The sequence below is a fragment of the Apium graveolens genome, chromosome 10, assembly GCF_009905375.1.
Source record: "Apium graveolens cultivar Ventura chromosome 10, ASM990537v1, whole genome shotgun sequence".
NCBI lineage: Eukaryota > Viridiplantae > Streptophyta > Magnoliopsida > Apiales > Apiaceae > Apium > Apium graveolens.
This window is the reverse complement of record NC_133656.1, coordinates 219,331,494-219,349,850: the sequence shown is the minus strand read 5'-3', so window position 1 is coordinate 219,349,850 and position 18,357 is coordinate 219,331,494.

Sequence of the window (18,357 nt, the reverse complement as noted above, 5' to 3'; positions counted from 1 at the left end):
TTTACTTATATACCAAAGTGCTTTTCGCTGACTAGGAATTGTCCTTATTCATCACTTTAAAACTATGTCCTCCTAATTTAATTAATGAATATGTCACTTTTGCTTGCAGGAAGGTTGATAGAATGCTTCAACTTTGAATATTTTCAAGAGCTTTCATCTTGCTTATGGCTGAATGATTTTTTACAGTTATTGTCCACGTGACATTATTTGTAATTTCGATTGCTTAACAATGTTTTTACCCTGTTTTCAACATTTGTTATCTATGTATTTGATTTTTAATCCTTCATAACTGTGATCAGCGTCATCACACATAAATAAAAGTTTGGTTTACAATATTTAAATATTACCTTGATCATCTACGTTTAATGAAGCATGGTTGAAGCACTACTTTTATTAAAAAGTAGTGCTTATTTATCAAGGACCCTGTCGTGCACCATTTAATTTGACAATCAATGTCCTTTATGGGCATAAGATTTTATTATGGAAAGAAATGTTTAATTTCAAATTGTATAGCGAAAAGATCATTTTTTCAAGAGAAGACAAGTTCTTAAATTTGACTCGAAACATTCATGATGAGCAGCCTTAAATTCAAAATAAAGTGTCAGACTATATGTTTTAAATTCCCCGCATTACTCAATATTGAAATTTACCAAATGTAACTACTTTCCATCTCATTATACAAGTTTCCACGATATTTCCCGTGAATAACCTCAAAATATGCTCCTTAATTTTGACATAAATCAATACCTTAATTATGGAAATCATGATTCACACATTGCTTTGTTTAGGATTATGATATAATATGCGTATTGTTTGTGATTTGCAGAGTATACCACAACCTATAAAAATTATCCTAACTGCCTACAATCAAGATGACAATATCTTCCTTTAAAATTGGTGTTATTGAGTATCTTTCTCATATTCAAAATCGATCCTATTCTACTTAGACGGTACTATATATTCAGTAACTTTTATAGTTGTTCTACACTAAAATTGTTGAAGAACATACATGTTTGTACACATATTTCTCTTCAATTTCAACAAAAAAATACTATACATAATACATTAATCCTATAAACATTTATCATCTTTCAGCCAGGTATGGATGACCATCAACATTTGTCCGATCTGAATGCCACTCAAATTGCATGGACGTGTTTCAAGAGCTTTCATCTTGCTTATAGCTGAATGATTTTTTACAGTTATTGTCCACGTGACATTATTTGTAATTTCGATTGCTTAACAATGTTTTTACCCTGTTTTCAACATTTGTTATCTATGTATTTGATTTTTAATCCTTCATAACTGTGATCAGCGTCATCACACATAAATAAAAGTTTGGTTTACAATATTTAAATATTACCTTGATCATCTACGTTTAATGAAGCATGGTTGAAGCACTACTTTTATTAAAAAGTAGTGCTTATTTATCAAGGACCCTGTCGTGCACCATTTAATTTGACAATCAATGTCCTTTATGGGCATAAGATTTTATTATGGAAAGAAATGTTTAATTTCAAATTGTATAGCGAAAAGATCATTTTTTCAAGAGAAGACAAGTTCTTAAATTTGACTCGAAACATTCATGATGAGCAGCCTTAAATTCAAAATAAAGTGTCAGACTATATGTTTTAAATTCCCCGCATTACTCAATATTGAAATTTACCAAATGTAACTACTTTCCATCTCATTATACAAGTTTCCACGATATTTCCCGTGAATAACCTCAAAATATGCTCCTTAATTTTGACATAAATCAATACCTTAATTATGGAAATCATGATTCACACATTGCTTTGTTTAGGATTATGATATAATATGCGTATTGTTTGTGATTTGCAGAGTATACCACAACCTATAAAAATTATCCTAACTGCCTACAATCAAGATGACAATATCTTCCTTTAAAATTGGTGTTATTGAGTATCTTTCTCATATTCAAAATCGATCCTATTCTACTTAGACGGTACTATATATTCAGTAACTTTTATAGTTGTTCTACACTAAAATTGTTGAAGAACATACATGTTTGTACACATATTTCTCTTCAATTTCAACAAAAAAATACTATACATAATACATTAATCCTATAAACATTTATCATCTTTCAGCCAGGTATGGATGACCATCAACATTTGTCCGATCTGAATGCCACTCAAATTGCATGGACGTTGAAAGTTAGGGTGACAAGAATGTGGAGGTCACTAAATGGTCATGGAGAGGTCTCGAGGCACAATCTTATTTTACTCGACTGTGAGGTGTGATTGCTTTTAATCTATTGCAAGTAATTGAGTTCATCACGTTTCTATTTTTCATATTCATTATTCATGCATATACTCTCTTTATATTACAGAATACGCACATGGTTGCAGTTGTTTCACCTGCTATTTGGAATCAATTTGCCGGACTTTTGATTCCAGGAACCTTATACCGTATAAGGAATATAGGTATCATGCCTGCAACTGGTTTATACAGGCCTATGCGTAACATAAACTGCATACGGTTCCTACCCATCACTATTGTGGATGTAGTTCCAGTGGATACTCTAATGATTTCGCGGCACAAGTTTGAATTGACTCCCCTGCCTGCTATTTCTGACGCTCTTTTGAATTCGAATTATGATGAGATGCCTGGTTACTCCACACGTATTGAATTTTAAACATCGACAATCAAGATTTCTAAAGTTATAAACGTTAGTAATTTACAATGTCAAAACAGATGTCATCGGTGTTGTCGAAGACTTGGAACCAAAGCGAACAATCCTGAGCAGATTTGGTTCAAGGGATATGATCAGCTTCAGACTAAGTGATGGAGAGTAAGATATTCCGTATTCTGGCCCTTATAATGCAGATTTGTACAATCATAACTGTTTAGATTACCACGTCTTTACTTTGATTTCAGGACATCGCACTGTGTTTATTTTGTAGGTAAATTCCCACCGAATATAGATTCTTTATACCAGGATATAGAAACAGAAAGGAAAATTGTCATCCTTGCATCTGTCCGCATCAACGTTTACCAAGGTTTAATTCTTGATTCCTGCATGTACTAATTGTTTTTGAAAAAATCAATGGTCTGACTCTCAAATTCCATTTAAAGCATTCCTAAAGTATTCTATTTTTTCTATTTGAAAAAGGTAATTCGCATAGGTATTTGCCCTCAACAAGTATCTTCATCAATATTGATTGTCCGGATGTCATCACTTTGAGACAGAGGTATGCACATCAAATCAACTCACATTTAAATTATTATATAATTTACTATTCATACTCTAACTTTGTTTTCCTTTTGTCATGTAGGTTAGTGAATGTCGACAACTGATGCATTAAAGAGATATTGCAGCTGGAGCATTTTATTATATTTATTAGTTTATGATATTTAACTAAATAAAGTTTTATCGATATTCGGAATAAGTGTGCAAATTGTTCTACCACAAATATTATAATTTGTTATTCAACGTGTATGTTTCTCATATTTTTGGATTTTTAAATTATCTATTTAAATCTTTTGGTTGAATTACGCCGCAGTTATCTTATGCAATATTTAACGTAATACTTCTCTGTTCGGACTAAGATATTATGATATTTAATACAAGCACGAAATATTTACCATATTCTAAATACTGTCACACTTTATCTAAGTAATCCAGTACTAAGATTACTATTTTTACTTTTCTGTAGTCGTAGAAATTGTACATGTTATCTATATTAAAAATATACAATATTGAGTGTAAATATATAATTACTAAGTCCTCAATCAACCTTAAGAATAATGTCATTGCAACAAGAGAGCTTTTCCATTGTTCAGCCAATAAGATCCATAATATAAATACATCATATTAAATTTGGAAAGTGTTTTAAAATCAGATCACATCCAATAATCTAAATAGCTACAAAACCAAATTTCAAGGATAACAAACCATAATATTAATACATCATGTACCAGACATAAATATATTGATCACATTGATCCAATATGAAATGTAGTGTAGATTAAACAAACTATTCGATAACTATATCGAATATTAAATCTTCTTGCTGAAAAGTAAAAACCAAGTTATCGTCTAATTGTAGCTCATTATCAGTCGCAAATTGGTTCCATCCAGCAGAGAATCGAGGTAATCCAGTAGAAAACACTATCTTAACATTCCAGGTTAAAAGCCCCATCCTAAAAGTTACAATTTCGCCACTTATCCATGTCCTACCATTCGGTTGTACATCTGCCGGTATATACTGAAAGATGATATGTCTTTGTTATATCAATTAACCATAAAATGAGTAAAATTTATATTGTATTTACAAAAAAAGTCTATGTAAATTGATCGAGTAATGTAACAATACCACTCTGTGACATGTGTTGTTCACATTTGAAGCAGTCATTGTGGCGGTGAACTCCATTCCCAGGAGTTGATCATTTTCCTGATCACTTATATTATTGTCTGCAACATCATCAGTTACGTCTTCAACATCCATATCCAAGTTTTCTTCTACTTGCTGAATTCCTTCTTCAGGAACTTCTGCAGCATGATCAGTGTCAACTGTAATATTCATATGAACAATTTCTTCTAATTCCTCAAATCCACCTGGAAGCTGTTCATTAATATCTACAGAGAAGTAGCAAAAGGTATTAATATTATTATCGTGGTCACCCGCGTTTCCATTATTACTGTTTGACTGCATAGCTTTATTAATCACCAGACAAATAAAATGGTATGTAGTATTTAAAGTAGTACCATTTCTTGAAGAACAGCTGACCAGAAGTTTTTCATTTTTTGAACTATCAAAAATGATAGTTTCAAACTTCCCAGATCTCTGTAGGTAAGCAACATGAAATCCTTCCTCTCGAACATTTTATCATTTACTAGCGCCAGTATATCAGAAATCTTCCCTGTGGATTCAGAGTACTGACAATTGTATATTTTTCCATTCTGCAAGATCAATTGTACTTTTGCAGGAATCAACTTTCCAAAAGAGTTGTGAAATTTTTCTGGTATGGCCTGCCACAAGCATAATAAGTATAAATGACAAAATTACTATTAATAGAGAAAGAGATACATATCATAGTGTGGGAAAGTAAGAATTGCTTAATTAAAAGCTTACTATTACTCCAGAGTCTATTGCACCGCCAATACCGAATATCATGAATTTGCAACCAATTCCAGTTATTATATCTATAAATTAATTATTGGTATCCAAGTTCAGTCATAATGAATAATGAAATTTAAATTTATGTATCCTAAAACAAATACGTAAAAGCTTTGTAAAAATGTGCAATTACCTCTACAAGTTGAATGTGATTGGGAAACAACTCTTGCAGAATTATAATCCACTTCAATTGCATCAGGATTTAGTGCACATACCACAAATTGTCCGAGGCCCTCATGCGTGAAAATCAGAATTGTAGCCGAATACCGTCTAACTTCTTTCAGGAACCATGTAAGGTTAACAAAACTGTTTTCCTCCACTGAATACTTGACATGAATTTCACGACCACTTGGGAACCGAAGCCAGACATTTTTTGGTATCACACTTACAAATGTTGTGGCCAACTTCTCTGGTAGTTTCTGTATAAATCAATTAAATTTTAAACACCAATTATTTTGATCCATATTCGCAGCAACCTTAAAATTCCACCCAAATTTAAGATATGAAATGTGTACAACATTAAATGAAAAACGTACCACTACATTTTGTGCATAGTTATCTGATTTAAGAATGACGATAAATCCTGGAAGCTTGGTTTGATTAATATCCACCTAATAATTACATGAGCATAATACTTTTACATACATTTTTTAAAAGAACAAATAACTCTATTCTATTAAACTGAATCGATATTATCACATACCATCTTATGTCTCTTCTTCAATCTCTGATTTTTTTTGTAATATTTCCATCCTTTCTTACTAGCAATGAATTACAAAACTCCTGTAATGGATCGATATCATTGTCTTCTTCCATTAACATACTTTCTCCTCTTTCGCCACCAACAAATTCATGTTCCACCTCCATATCTATAAAATTGTAATATAGAAACATCAATACAATAATTATAACTTTAACCTTCATCAGATTTTGCCACATTGATATGTATCAAACCTTCATCAGAATCTAAATGAATCTGTAGAAACCAATCTCTTCCTATCATCTCTTTTCCTCTAATACGCCTTTTTAAGTAATCAACCTCAAATCCATCTTCCTGAAAAATCCTAGCTGAAATGATATTGCTATCATCCATAGTAAATACAAGTGTATCTCTTTCGCGCAAATAAAATATCACTAGCACATATCCAAGGCAGTAAAAATATCCACTTGAAGAGTTGTATGAAACGAAAGATTCATGCCCTCCAACCCGGATTTTCTCTATCGTCTGGAGCTTTTGACTATATTTGTACCATACCAAACTTGGTACAATCTTGGAAAGAAATAATAAATAATGATATTTTTACGAATTACACATAAAAGCACAAACATGTACGGATGCACAAACATATAATTATATATGCTCTTCAATTTGATCACAACGGAAATTACTCACAAATCCTCCACATGCCAGAGTATCTTTAGACACAATTTTCAAGAATGATGTTTCCGCCAACAAGTTTCCTGCCCCAAAATAATATTTGATGAGTTTCTACAGATGTACAATTTCCTTAATTCATAAATAATTTATATGTAGAAACCAAAAAATTTAACTTATGACAGTACCTCTATCAAGATCTTTACCATAAACTTCATGTTTATAGATGCAAACATTCACGTTGTTCACATTATAAATATCATTATGCATTCTATACAAGACAATATAATCTCCAATTCCAAGTCCTGTGTCTGATACAAAATCAGCCCATCCTTTCCCAAATTTGCAATGTCCTCCAATCCTCTCTACCTCGCATTTCCATTCCTTAGTAGTAAACCTCAGACTTACCGAGTTCCCATTTTTCAATTTTTTGTAGAAATTCTCCGTTCCTGGCTTCAGTGTCTGATATATATATAAATAATTGGACAATTATACACCTTATACCAACTGATATGAAAGTATGAATTTTAGCTGATATGAAAATAATTCCAAAATCTATCATACCAGATCTAGCGCATGTTCTTTCAAGTCTGTGCTATTTATGCAGATAAGGTAAGATTCACTTTTGTTCAGAATTGCATCGTAAACTAACCAAACAATAGATTTCTTAAACTCAATGTTTCCATATATAGGACAACGAATTCATCCTGTTTCCATTCAGGTTTATTCTTCTTCCACTCATTTGGATGTATTGTCTGGTAGTTTATTTCAACTGCGGCTTCCTTATATATCTTCACATTAAAAACTCCGTCCCCATAATAATCAAAGAGAACAAAGTTATATATCTTAATGCCATAGTACTCTATGAAACGAGCAAGGCCACATATTTTACCGACTTCTGAATCATATCGAGCATGCCATATATGTGTTTTACAGTATATCTTCAAGTGATCTAGAATTCTTCTACCACAAAAACCTTTAAAATTCGGTGCCACTCTCTGATGAAGTACCATTAAATCAAAATTTCAGAAGATTATAAAGAGATTAAAACTATATAAATGAAGGCTATAAAATCTACACTTACAATTTTCCCGAAATCAGAAACTTCCACATTTGCTGCTAGAAAGCTACATATACTATCTTCATTATCTGTACAATTAGTATTATGTTAATGTACCTAAATAAAATAGTATACTGACTAAAGGTCAAATTCTTACCTAAATCTGCTACATTCTTCGTTGTAGAATCTGATGTTCTCCTCATCTGTAATTACATAATAAATTTATTCCAATAAATATAAATCATGAAATTTACTTAAAACCAAGATGGATGAGATACAGAGCAGAAATTTCACAAGAACACTACATGTATAAGATACAAAAATATTATATTACATGAATCGAAACAAAACATGTTCTTAAATTCTATGCAGCATTAAAAGATTAATTTAAGATATATATACATAAAACTCTATGAATCAATCAATATAACTGTATACCAACAACTGATTCATAGCTCCATTCCATGTATATATATATAAACTGTATGTAAGCAATATAACTATAAAATCAAAATTGATTCATACCTCCTTTCTAGACAACGAGTTGATTGTACCAAAAATGCTATTGCCTTCTCTGTGAAAGGAAGTTAGACTTCTTGCTTAATGGAAGTTGAGAATCCCAAATTAACGGCAGTTTGCGTTATCTGGGTTTTTTTTAAGACAGGTATGTTGTATTTTTTTGGGTTTATAAAATCTCAAAGTCAGCTTTATTTTTGGGCTTTTTTGTTTGCTTTTGTTTTTCTTCTCTCTTTCTCCTTATATTAAAAGGCCCATTACGTAAATTACATTAATATATTATATTTCTATATAAGGATGATTTTGTATTTTTTTTATTTTAAAAACAATTCATGCAAAATATTGAACTATATATAGACTTTACTTTATGTCTTTTCAAATTATCAATTAAATTATACTATAAGTCGGTTTTACTGCGCTAACTTTATTCACATTGTCTTCTCAAAACTTGAGAAAATAATATGTTACGACACAAGAAGTGGGATACTCTTTCCAGATTGGTTAAATCTTGAGAACTAAAAAAATCAAAATTTAATGTCAGTAATTGATGATTAAATATAATGTATATTTTGAATTTCATACATTAACGAAATCTAAAAAAATTCAGTAAACTTAAAAGATAAAAGTTTTCTAACTACCTAGGGTAGTACAAAGACAATGAGCTATATCTTGGTTGTAGCACTTTTTGTTATTCATTATATGTCTAGATATAATAAAACAGCATGATGGATGTAATTGATGCTCTACAAACTATAACGAGTCTTCCAATACAGTTTTAGCAATAGGTGTAAGGAGAACTGCTTTTGGAGATATTGTCATGATAAACATTGATTTTATCTTTTTTTCACAAATATTAAAAAAATATTTTTAATAAAGTTAGATTAAATCAAAATATATGTTGAAAAAAATGTAATTTCCAGAGAAGATACAAATAATTAGTATCTTCAAGATGATTTTTTTACAAATAAATTTATATTACTATGTCATGTAATTAGTTGACAGTTCAGAAAAATAAGTTAAGATTTTTTGTTCTGTGAAATTTAAATTTGGAAATTGAATTATGATGACGCCAAGATTTAATATTATTTTATTTTATTTTTGTTACGAAAATATTGATAAATATTAATATTACGGGAATAAGTAATTTGTAAAATAAATATTGAAAGACAAATATTGTATGTAATTACTTTCTTCCATCTTTAGATTAATTTATTATATGATTATTTTTAGTTTATATTCTTCAATGATTTATACGATCTTTTATAAGCAAAATATGTTTTTGGGAATAAGTACATAAAATCAATATATTTATATTTTATTCCTCGGGATAAATAAATCTTATTGAACATAAAAGGAAGATGAAAAGATAACAATCTTTTGTCCAAAACAACTGCAGATCATCATTGTTAATTAAGTCCATACGCATTCCCTTTCTGTTAAACTCAAAAGTAACAGTTAACTACATTTTCCAGCAAAGCTTTCTCAAATGGTTGATCCAACTATTTTTAATATTTCACTAGAGTTGATCATACTTATTTTTTCTCACCTCATTTTCAAGACCAAAAGCTTCAGTTTGTTCGTGAAGCTTTTGTTGGTATGGGAGCGTAAACAACCAAAGAAACATATCAAGTATGTCCTTGAAGCTCTTGACTGGGATAAGCTATATGACTTTCATCAGCATCAGATGGAAGTTACATGTGACCAGTTCTACGGCTTCGTTTCTTATTGTGTTAGACACGATGTTCATCAAGCAAGCTTTTTAACTCATCTCTCAGACTGTTGCAGAGGAATAATGTTGATTTTAATCTTGAGGTTTTATCAGTACTATCTTCTAAATATTTCCCATCCAGATTTGCTTACATTTTCTTTAAGGCATTATTTAGACCGGCTGAATTAGATAGTACTGCTGCTGAAATGTATATGATAGTCACCAATGCTGACATGAGAGGAAGAGTGAAAGAGATTATTACTCTGCTCTCTGACATGCACAGTAACATTGCTGGAAATGATTTTCTGCTACCAGCAAACAAATTATGTCCAAATGCAAGGAGTGTTAAACCGTTCCACCTTGAAGATGGACCTCCGTTTGAGATAGACTTGTGGAATTCACTTTGCACTGGAGCTGTCCAAGGAAACTATCAGGAAGAAGGCGACTTATGGCCAGAGGGTTTGAAGATGGCTCATATTTGGAACTCAAAATGTCACAAATGCACTCTTCAACTGATGCTTTTTCAAGATTTTACTTTATACTATGAATTATTAAATATAAGTAATGTATTTGTGTAAACTTCAATTGTTCTTATGTAACTGGAATTTAAATCCATGATTCTACATGCGCCATCTTCTATAACCTTATTTTTTTTACAAGATTCTTGATGTGTTGTGCATTCATAGCTTATAGTTGGTTTTGGAGTTAATACATCTTTTACAAATTTGTCAAATAATGACAATGCTATCAATGTCTGCATTGTTTAAAATTATAGGTTACAAAGGTTGATTTGGTTCTTCCTGAAAGGTGTCTTAAAAGGGTACTTAATTGACAGCTATCCTCAAAACTAACTTTAGAAGGTGCTTTCAATAAAGAAGCTCTCTTAATTTAGGTTGTAAAAGGTGAAGAAACAAATTCAGATTTGTAGTCATTTTCAATGGAATTAGACCTATGCCATACCCTCTGTCTAACACATTTTCAGATGAACCAAATATAAGAGTTTCATTTGGTTTTAATTTTTCCCAATAATATTTTTCAGTCGCATGACTGTTTTAATTCGTTTCCGTGTCTTGCAGGTGAATGTGTTTGACTCATGAAGAGGTTTACTAACTAATTCTAATTAACTTGCCTCAATTGACATAGTGAAGCAGTATAGTGTTGGTAAGAAAGTTACTTCCGAGTACAAGGCGTGGTTAGAACTTAAACCGATGGTGCACATGGTAAACTACCAGCAATGCTGTGTTGTTGTGACATGTTGCATAGATTTTGAAACCAGAGATCTAAACTATGAGCCGTGGCATCAGTTATAATGTAAGTTTTTTTTGAACATTGCCATTATTTTGCTTGAATTCATTACTTTGATAATTATATATAGTTGTTTGAATTTACATATTTTCTGATCACAATTTACAATCACATAAACAACTGCATGTTTGAAATTTAGATAAATAAAGTTTGTGCTAAACTAATTATTTAGTTTGTATTGAAGAAATTTATTTAATTCCTGAAAAAGAAATTCAATCATAATTACTAATTCATAAACTATTAAAACATGTTTTGTTTTATTTCTAATAAAAACAGCTAATTGATAAACTTTTATTAGTACTAATAATAGATATTATTCTATTAAGCTTTTAATAGAAAAGTTTCAATGTAACTGTATATGTATCTGAATTTACCTTAGCTTTCATCATATGTAGTTGAATTGCCCATGAACAATGTATTTTAGAATTGTTTTTCTAATAAAATATTAAACGTTGAATTGATTAGATCATGTATGAAGAAAATACTATTATTTCTATAATTTCTTCAACATAATAATTATCTTTAGGGCACATAATTATGATGACTATTGCGATCTAAACTTTTCCAATAAATTTAGTTATTTTAAATCCCACAACTTTTTGGAATAAACAAATTTCCTCAACTCTTCTATCCTTTTTTTAGATAACTAAAACTCTTCAACTATTTGGAGCAGACACATCTATTGAATTCTTTTCTTTATATACTACAAACAATTATTTAATAATATCTCATATAATCAAATTAAACCCATAAACAGTTAACTTTTGTTTTATACATTTAGGTAGAATGGAACATGTTGAGTGTGTATGGCAATTTCCTCCTAATGGTTGGGTGAAGATCAATGTCCATAGTGAGTATATCCAGAATGCTCCTGAAGGCGATAATAGAAATGATATTGGTGTTATTGTAAGAGATGCAGGAGGTCATCTTCTCAGACTTATTTATGGCACAATTCCAGGACTCACAAATTTGAATAGTGCATTATGGGCTATTTTATTAGGTATGCGTCGTGCATTCCAGGATGCTTACGATCGGGTTATCATTGAAACCGACAATATACAAGCATACCGAGAATGCAAATATTACAAAGAAGAAGGGATTACACCACATTCCAGACAGACTTTTAGACTTATTCTTTCAAGGCTTAGTGATAAGAACATCCGTTATGAACTTAATTTGGTTCATCCTAATAGGAATGCAGTTGCACGTCGTTTGGCAACACTTGGAAGACAGGAATCTCATGACCTTCGAACATTTGATAGGCCTGTTGCAGATATACAGAATTTCCTAAACATGGATTTAGGTATTGGGCCAGAGCAAGCAAGATTTCAGGACTTTGAAGTTAATGATCACGAACCACCAATTAATGGTCAGGTTGTGCAAGTTTAAAATTCTTTCAATGTATGTGAATGTGATATATGTCTATCATGTAAGGAAGACATATTTGTATATAGAATAAACTGCATTTTTAATTGTTGTTCAATATATATATATATTGTTAAACATCTACAGTAAACACAACATGACAGTAATCCAACATAAACAATCAATCATATTTGTAATTATTGCATAAAAACGTTTATTACTATCCTCCAAGTAGAGGAAGTAGAATACATCATCACAACATATCGACTACAACATAATTTATATATTTCGAGCATAATCATCTAATAATATGCGAAGCTTTCCACTTTCTTCACTCAACATATCAGCACGAGCATTCAAAGTATTAAGATGTTCTTTCCATCCATCACCAAACTTTTTAAATGCACTTACCATTTCTTCTGTGTTCTGTTTGAATTTATTCTCATGACCATGTAGAGACGTGGACGTATCACCTAGGAATCTGCGTGAATCCACTATATAAGAATGTGGAATTTCAGTACTACTTTGTGATGACTCTCCACGTTTTTTCCTTGATCCATTTTTCAGAGTACTCTCTATTTCGCTATAAAAGATCGAAACTGAGTCCATTAAATTTGTAATATAAAGCAATATAAATCATAAAAATAGATAAATATTTGAACATTACTTGAATTCTTCTTCAAGGCCAATAAAACGAGCAAACAATTCAGATTGCCTATTTTCCATTGTAGCATACATCTCTGAGTAGAAAATCTTTGTTTCTTCCATGTCATTATTGAATTCTGTGCACGCTATAGCCAAATTTTGCAACTCTTTCTCCGCGACATTCTTTATGCCTGACCATCTCTTCCTTTTCTCACTTCTTGAAGTCATTTTGTAATCTGTAATATACATCTAAATTTTAAAAACACCCAAAGGTATATATACATATGAGTATTGCCGGTAGTTTTTGGCAGTTATTTTCTGATAAATTTAACAGTTACCATGATCTGTAACAATCGAATGGTAGTTAACAATTTGAATTTTTTTTCCTGTTTTCAACTGTCATGTTACTCTTAATTTTTGATGTGTCCTTAAGAAATGTGCTGATTAGGTCACCATTTTGAGAAGATACTTTTAAAAAGGTTTACAAAAAACCATTTTACATGTGTTGGTGCATACTGTGCATATTCACATACTCATTCTTTTCCTCATGTTTGGAGATCGTCACTTCTACTGCAAGAGGAAAAGAATCAGGATCATTACATTGTTTTGGATTAATCATGCATCAGCCTATGAGTGCAACGTTCTGATATCCCTGAAGTCTATCCGCACTTAAGTTCTGATATAAGTTCTGACGCCTTAAGTTCTGATAACTTCCTGTCTTCAGTAAGTTTTGATTTCCAGTTAAGTTCTGATTTGTGATGTCATGTCTAATCTGATTTGTTTAGTTTCAGAATTATTATCAGAATATCAGAACTTAACTGGAAATCAGAACTTACGGAAGACAGGAAGTTATCAGAACTTAAGGAGTCAGAACTAATATCAGAACTTAAGTGCGGATACACTTCAGGGATGAAAAATGGCTGATTTACAGGAGAGGATCTGGAATAAACAAAAGAAGATATGCTTGGAGAGTTGGACAGCTAAATGACTTATATCCATTAAACAAAAGACGATGTTTATCTTGCTTACTCGTGCATCAGCCTATGAATGCGGTTAAGTGTATGCATCAAAGTTTTTCAGAGTTAGGAATGTAATTAACATGTGAATATGCATCCTATTATATACATCCTACTATTTTTGATAATTATCTATTATGGTTGGATCAATTTTATCATGGAAATTAAATTTAAATACTATCCATTTTAATCTTTAGTAGCATGACATCATGAATTGGAGTGGATGTTTTAACATTAATCACATTTTTGTACTTCTTGAACATGTCTGCCAATACATTTTTCAAATTAGATAGAACATTAAGAGAGATGAATTTTCACTTTATATGTAGTAATCATATATTCTCACAGACAAATTTGATGCATTTGCAAAAAGAATATCCATATGTTGTAGTTTGACAAATTTATAGATAAGTATGAAAACGAAAAAGTAGAGTTTACCATGTGCATATTAGTCGTCAACTTGAAAATATGTAAAAACTATATATTAGTATGCTATTGACAATAAAACGACACTCCCGTTTTAATATTAAGGATTTTGGTTCAAGGTTTCATCACTAGCCTCAAAACTTAAGTTGCATATGAAAATACAAAATTAAAATATAATTCAATATAATTTAAAGCATAAGCACATGGAACACGTTCAAATTGATATAAAGAGTATTCCAACAGCATCACAATAACAAAATTCAATCTCCAAACTACATTGATACTGTTAAGTAGCAGGTTCAGATTCTAAGAAATATATAGAGGATAATTACTAATTGGGAGGATTGACTTCAATGTTAAAATTTGGAACGACACTGTCTTGCTGTAATGTGAAGCGCAGATTGTCATCCTCCTTTAAGTCAAGATCTTTGACAAATTTGCTCCATCCACGCGAAAATCTGGCAACTGTCCCGTTTAGCACTATTTTTATGTCCCAAACTCCTTGGCCAGTTCTGAACTTCACCATGTCTCCGCTTTTCCACATTTGATCTCGGAATCTTATAGTTCTAGGAATGTGATGCACAATAGTTGAATATGTTAGCATAATTTGATAAGTCTGTTCCTGAACATAATACAACAAGGTATTCGAAATAGTTATATTATACTCTTATATATTATTATTTACCGCTCCATGACATTTAGAGTTCAAGAGACTTTCAGCCAATAATTTAGAAAACTGGAGATTCATTCCAACTTGCGCATCATGTGGATTGTTGTTTTCCATCAACTGCATATTCTGTATTCCAGCATTGTCCTGTGCAGGGTTATCATATCCTTCCACCTCCATCTCAGTTGACAGATCCAGAATTTCAACATTTTGTTCTAAGTACGGATATAAGACAATGTTAATTTCAAGACCACTACTTATGTAAAAGGACCCTGCAAAGTAAATAAGGAAACAAAACATATGGCATACCAATTCCAGGAGGTGAATCTGTAACATTATCTTCAAAAAAAAAAAATTGGCACTAGGCTTTCTCCTCCGATTACTTTCTGTTGTGGAACGTGTAATTTCCGTTCCTTCACACATAAAAATCCTTCCACAAAACTCACCATTCCCACCGAAACTGAATAATATCATATCATTCTCCACCAGAAAAAAATACTTAATCAGTTGTTTTAGCCCATAAAGTATTCTTAATTTAGCATCGTATCTCACATCCCACAGAATCCCATTGATTATAATATGTTCAACACCAAGGAGATGCTTTTCAGTCTCCTGACCTAAAAACCTTGGGATTGTCTGTTACAATGTTAAAACATAAAAGAATTATTGATCATTTACTAAAAACATACAAGAATATGGGTAAAAAACAATAGGTTACTCACAATATATCCAAGCTTCAAAGGAGCCTAAAAAAAATCTTATAAAATGATCTTCTTCCATTTCTATCCCCTGTTCGTTAATTATCAAATTTAAATTTATTACTAAATATATTTGAATCTTCTAGATATTAAAAGACTGATCTTTCAAATAAAGTGTTGCACCCTCATAGCAAAATCAAAAGAATTGTGAGATACCTTCTTTTTTCTCAGCTTCCATTTCTTTCTCATTAAAAATAAAAAGTAGAACAATCTCTGGTAGCTCATGAGCCATATTCATAGCTATTACATCACCTGCACAAATATCCAACTCCTTCAGAACTCCAGACCATCCTTTTCTAAACCAACACTTTTCTCCAACCCAATGGATGAGTACATCCCATTATCTGCAACCATGCTTCAAACAGATTTTGGACATTTCTTTCCATCGCTTATACAAATTTTCCAAATGAGTAGGCAGTTCCTGTTCAATTGAGCACATTAAATATTAGATTTAAGATAAGGAAACCAAATGTTTATACATATGAGGTAAATAATAAATTTATAGATAGAGAGAGTTGTTACCATATTATCCAAGTCCTCCATACTTGAGTATTGTCTGATCACCATCAAGGATTGTTCACAATCAAGTCTTACAGCATTGTAGTGAATACAAGCAATGTACCTCTCAGTAACATCATGATTACGATAATATATAACTCATCCACAATCCAATTGGTATAGTTCTCTTTATTGAAGAAAAACATTGGCTCAACTGATGGATGTGTAATCGAAACAGCCATATGGTTGAAACACTGGATAGTAAAGTTTCCATACCCATAATAATCAAAAACAACAACAGAATACATCTTTAAATCATAAAATCTCATAAATCCTTGAAGGCCGCAGATTTTTTTTCGATACTTATCATATTCCGCATTCCAAACAATTGTCTTGCACTTCAGGTGTAATTGGGAATGAAGTTTACTCCTGAATTTATCAATAAAACTAGACGGAACCCTCTACAATTTTCGATAGATAATGCAGTGAGGTACAATATAAATTCAACTTCTTAATAACGTTCAAATACAATCAGTTAAAAACTTACAAATGCTCCATCCTCATATTTCTCCACATTTGCAGAAACAAAATTGCCTAACGGTTTTCGTCCTCTACCTACATTTAACATTTATCAATCATGTATACCTAAGTTTTTAAATAAGCATCCAACAAGCAATTAAAAACATTGTCTGACATATTTACCCATAACCCAGTCAACATTCCATGAGTCGTGCTTTCTCTTAAGTTCCTGAATATTGAAATTCCTGAATATTGAAATTTAAAACTCAATCCAAAACAGTTCATGAAGAAATTTTCAAAAATTCGTGAATAATCTACTTTTGGAAATCTTATCAATCTGCTATACGGAAGTATAGGCATCCAGCGGTGAACTAATTATATCAATTTGAATTCAAATAATTGTCTATATGACTCCGAACTAAAACATGCAATCAACATCAATACGAACCCCCGACGATACTCTATCTCGCACGCGAACTACTGACGGACACAATACATACTAAACTCGGCTAAGTAAAGTTCAGTATTTGTTACTCTTATACATACAAATGGAGAATTACATATACAAATCTCATTAAACAAACTATTAGTCATGAACTTTACAATCAATTGATAAACAACTAAAACATGGATAAATGGGGATACTAACCTCCATAAATTGTTCATAATCTTCTGATTGAGAGAGTTGGTTTCCATGATTTGAAGTAGTAGCCATCGATTCTCCCTCGGCAGAGCTCTCCGTTCTATGTTTTGTTTGTAGTTAACGGTATTTTACCTAAATCCAACACTTTATGAACGATATGTTGAGTATCAATTACCTAATCTTTAAAATTTTAAATTCTTTTAAATTAAATATTACAATATACATACTATTGAAATTGTGTAAAGATTATTAAATTAAATTTTACGTTTTATCATTAAAATCATATCTGAACAAAAAATATTTTAATTTTAATCCTTATATGCTTATAAATTAATAATTATCACATTTTATAAATTTATAATTATCACGTTCTATGTTTTGTTTGCCGTTAACAGTATTGTGCCTAAATTCAACACTTTGTTAAAGATATGTTGGGTATGAATTACCTAATCTTAAAATATAAATCTAAATTCTTTTAAATAAAATATTACAATATACATGCTATTGAAACTTTGTAAAGATTATTAAATTAAATCTTACGTTTTATCATTAAAATAATATAAGAACAAATTATATTTTAATTTGAATCTTTATATGAGTATAAATTAATAATTATCACATTTTATAAATTAATCAACACAAATTAAAAAACACATGTTGAGATTATTTTATTTTATTATTAATTAAATAAATTATTCTTAAATCATTTCCT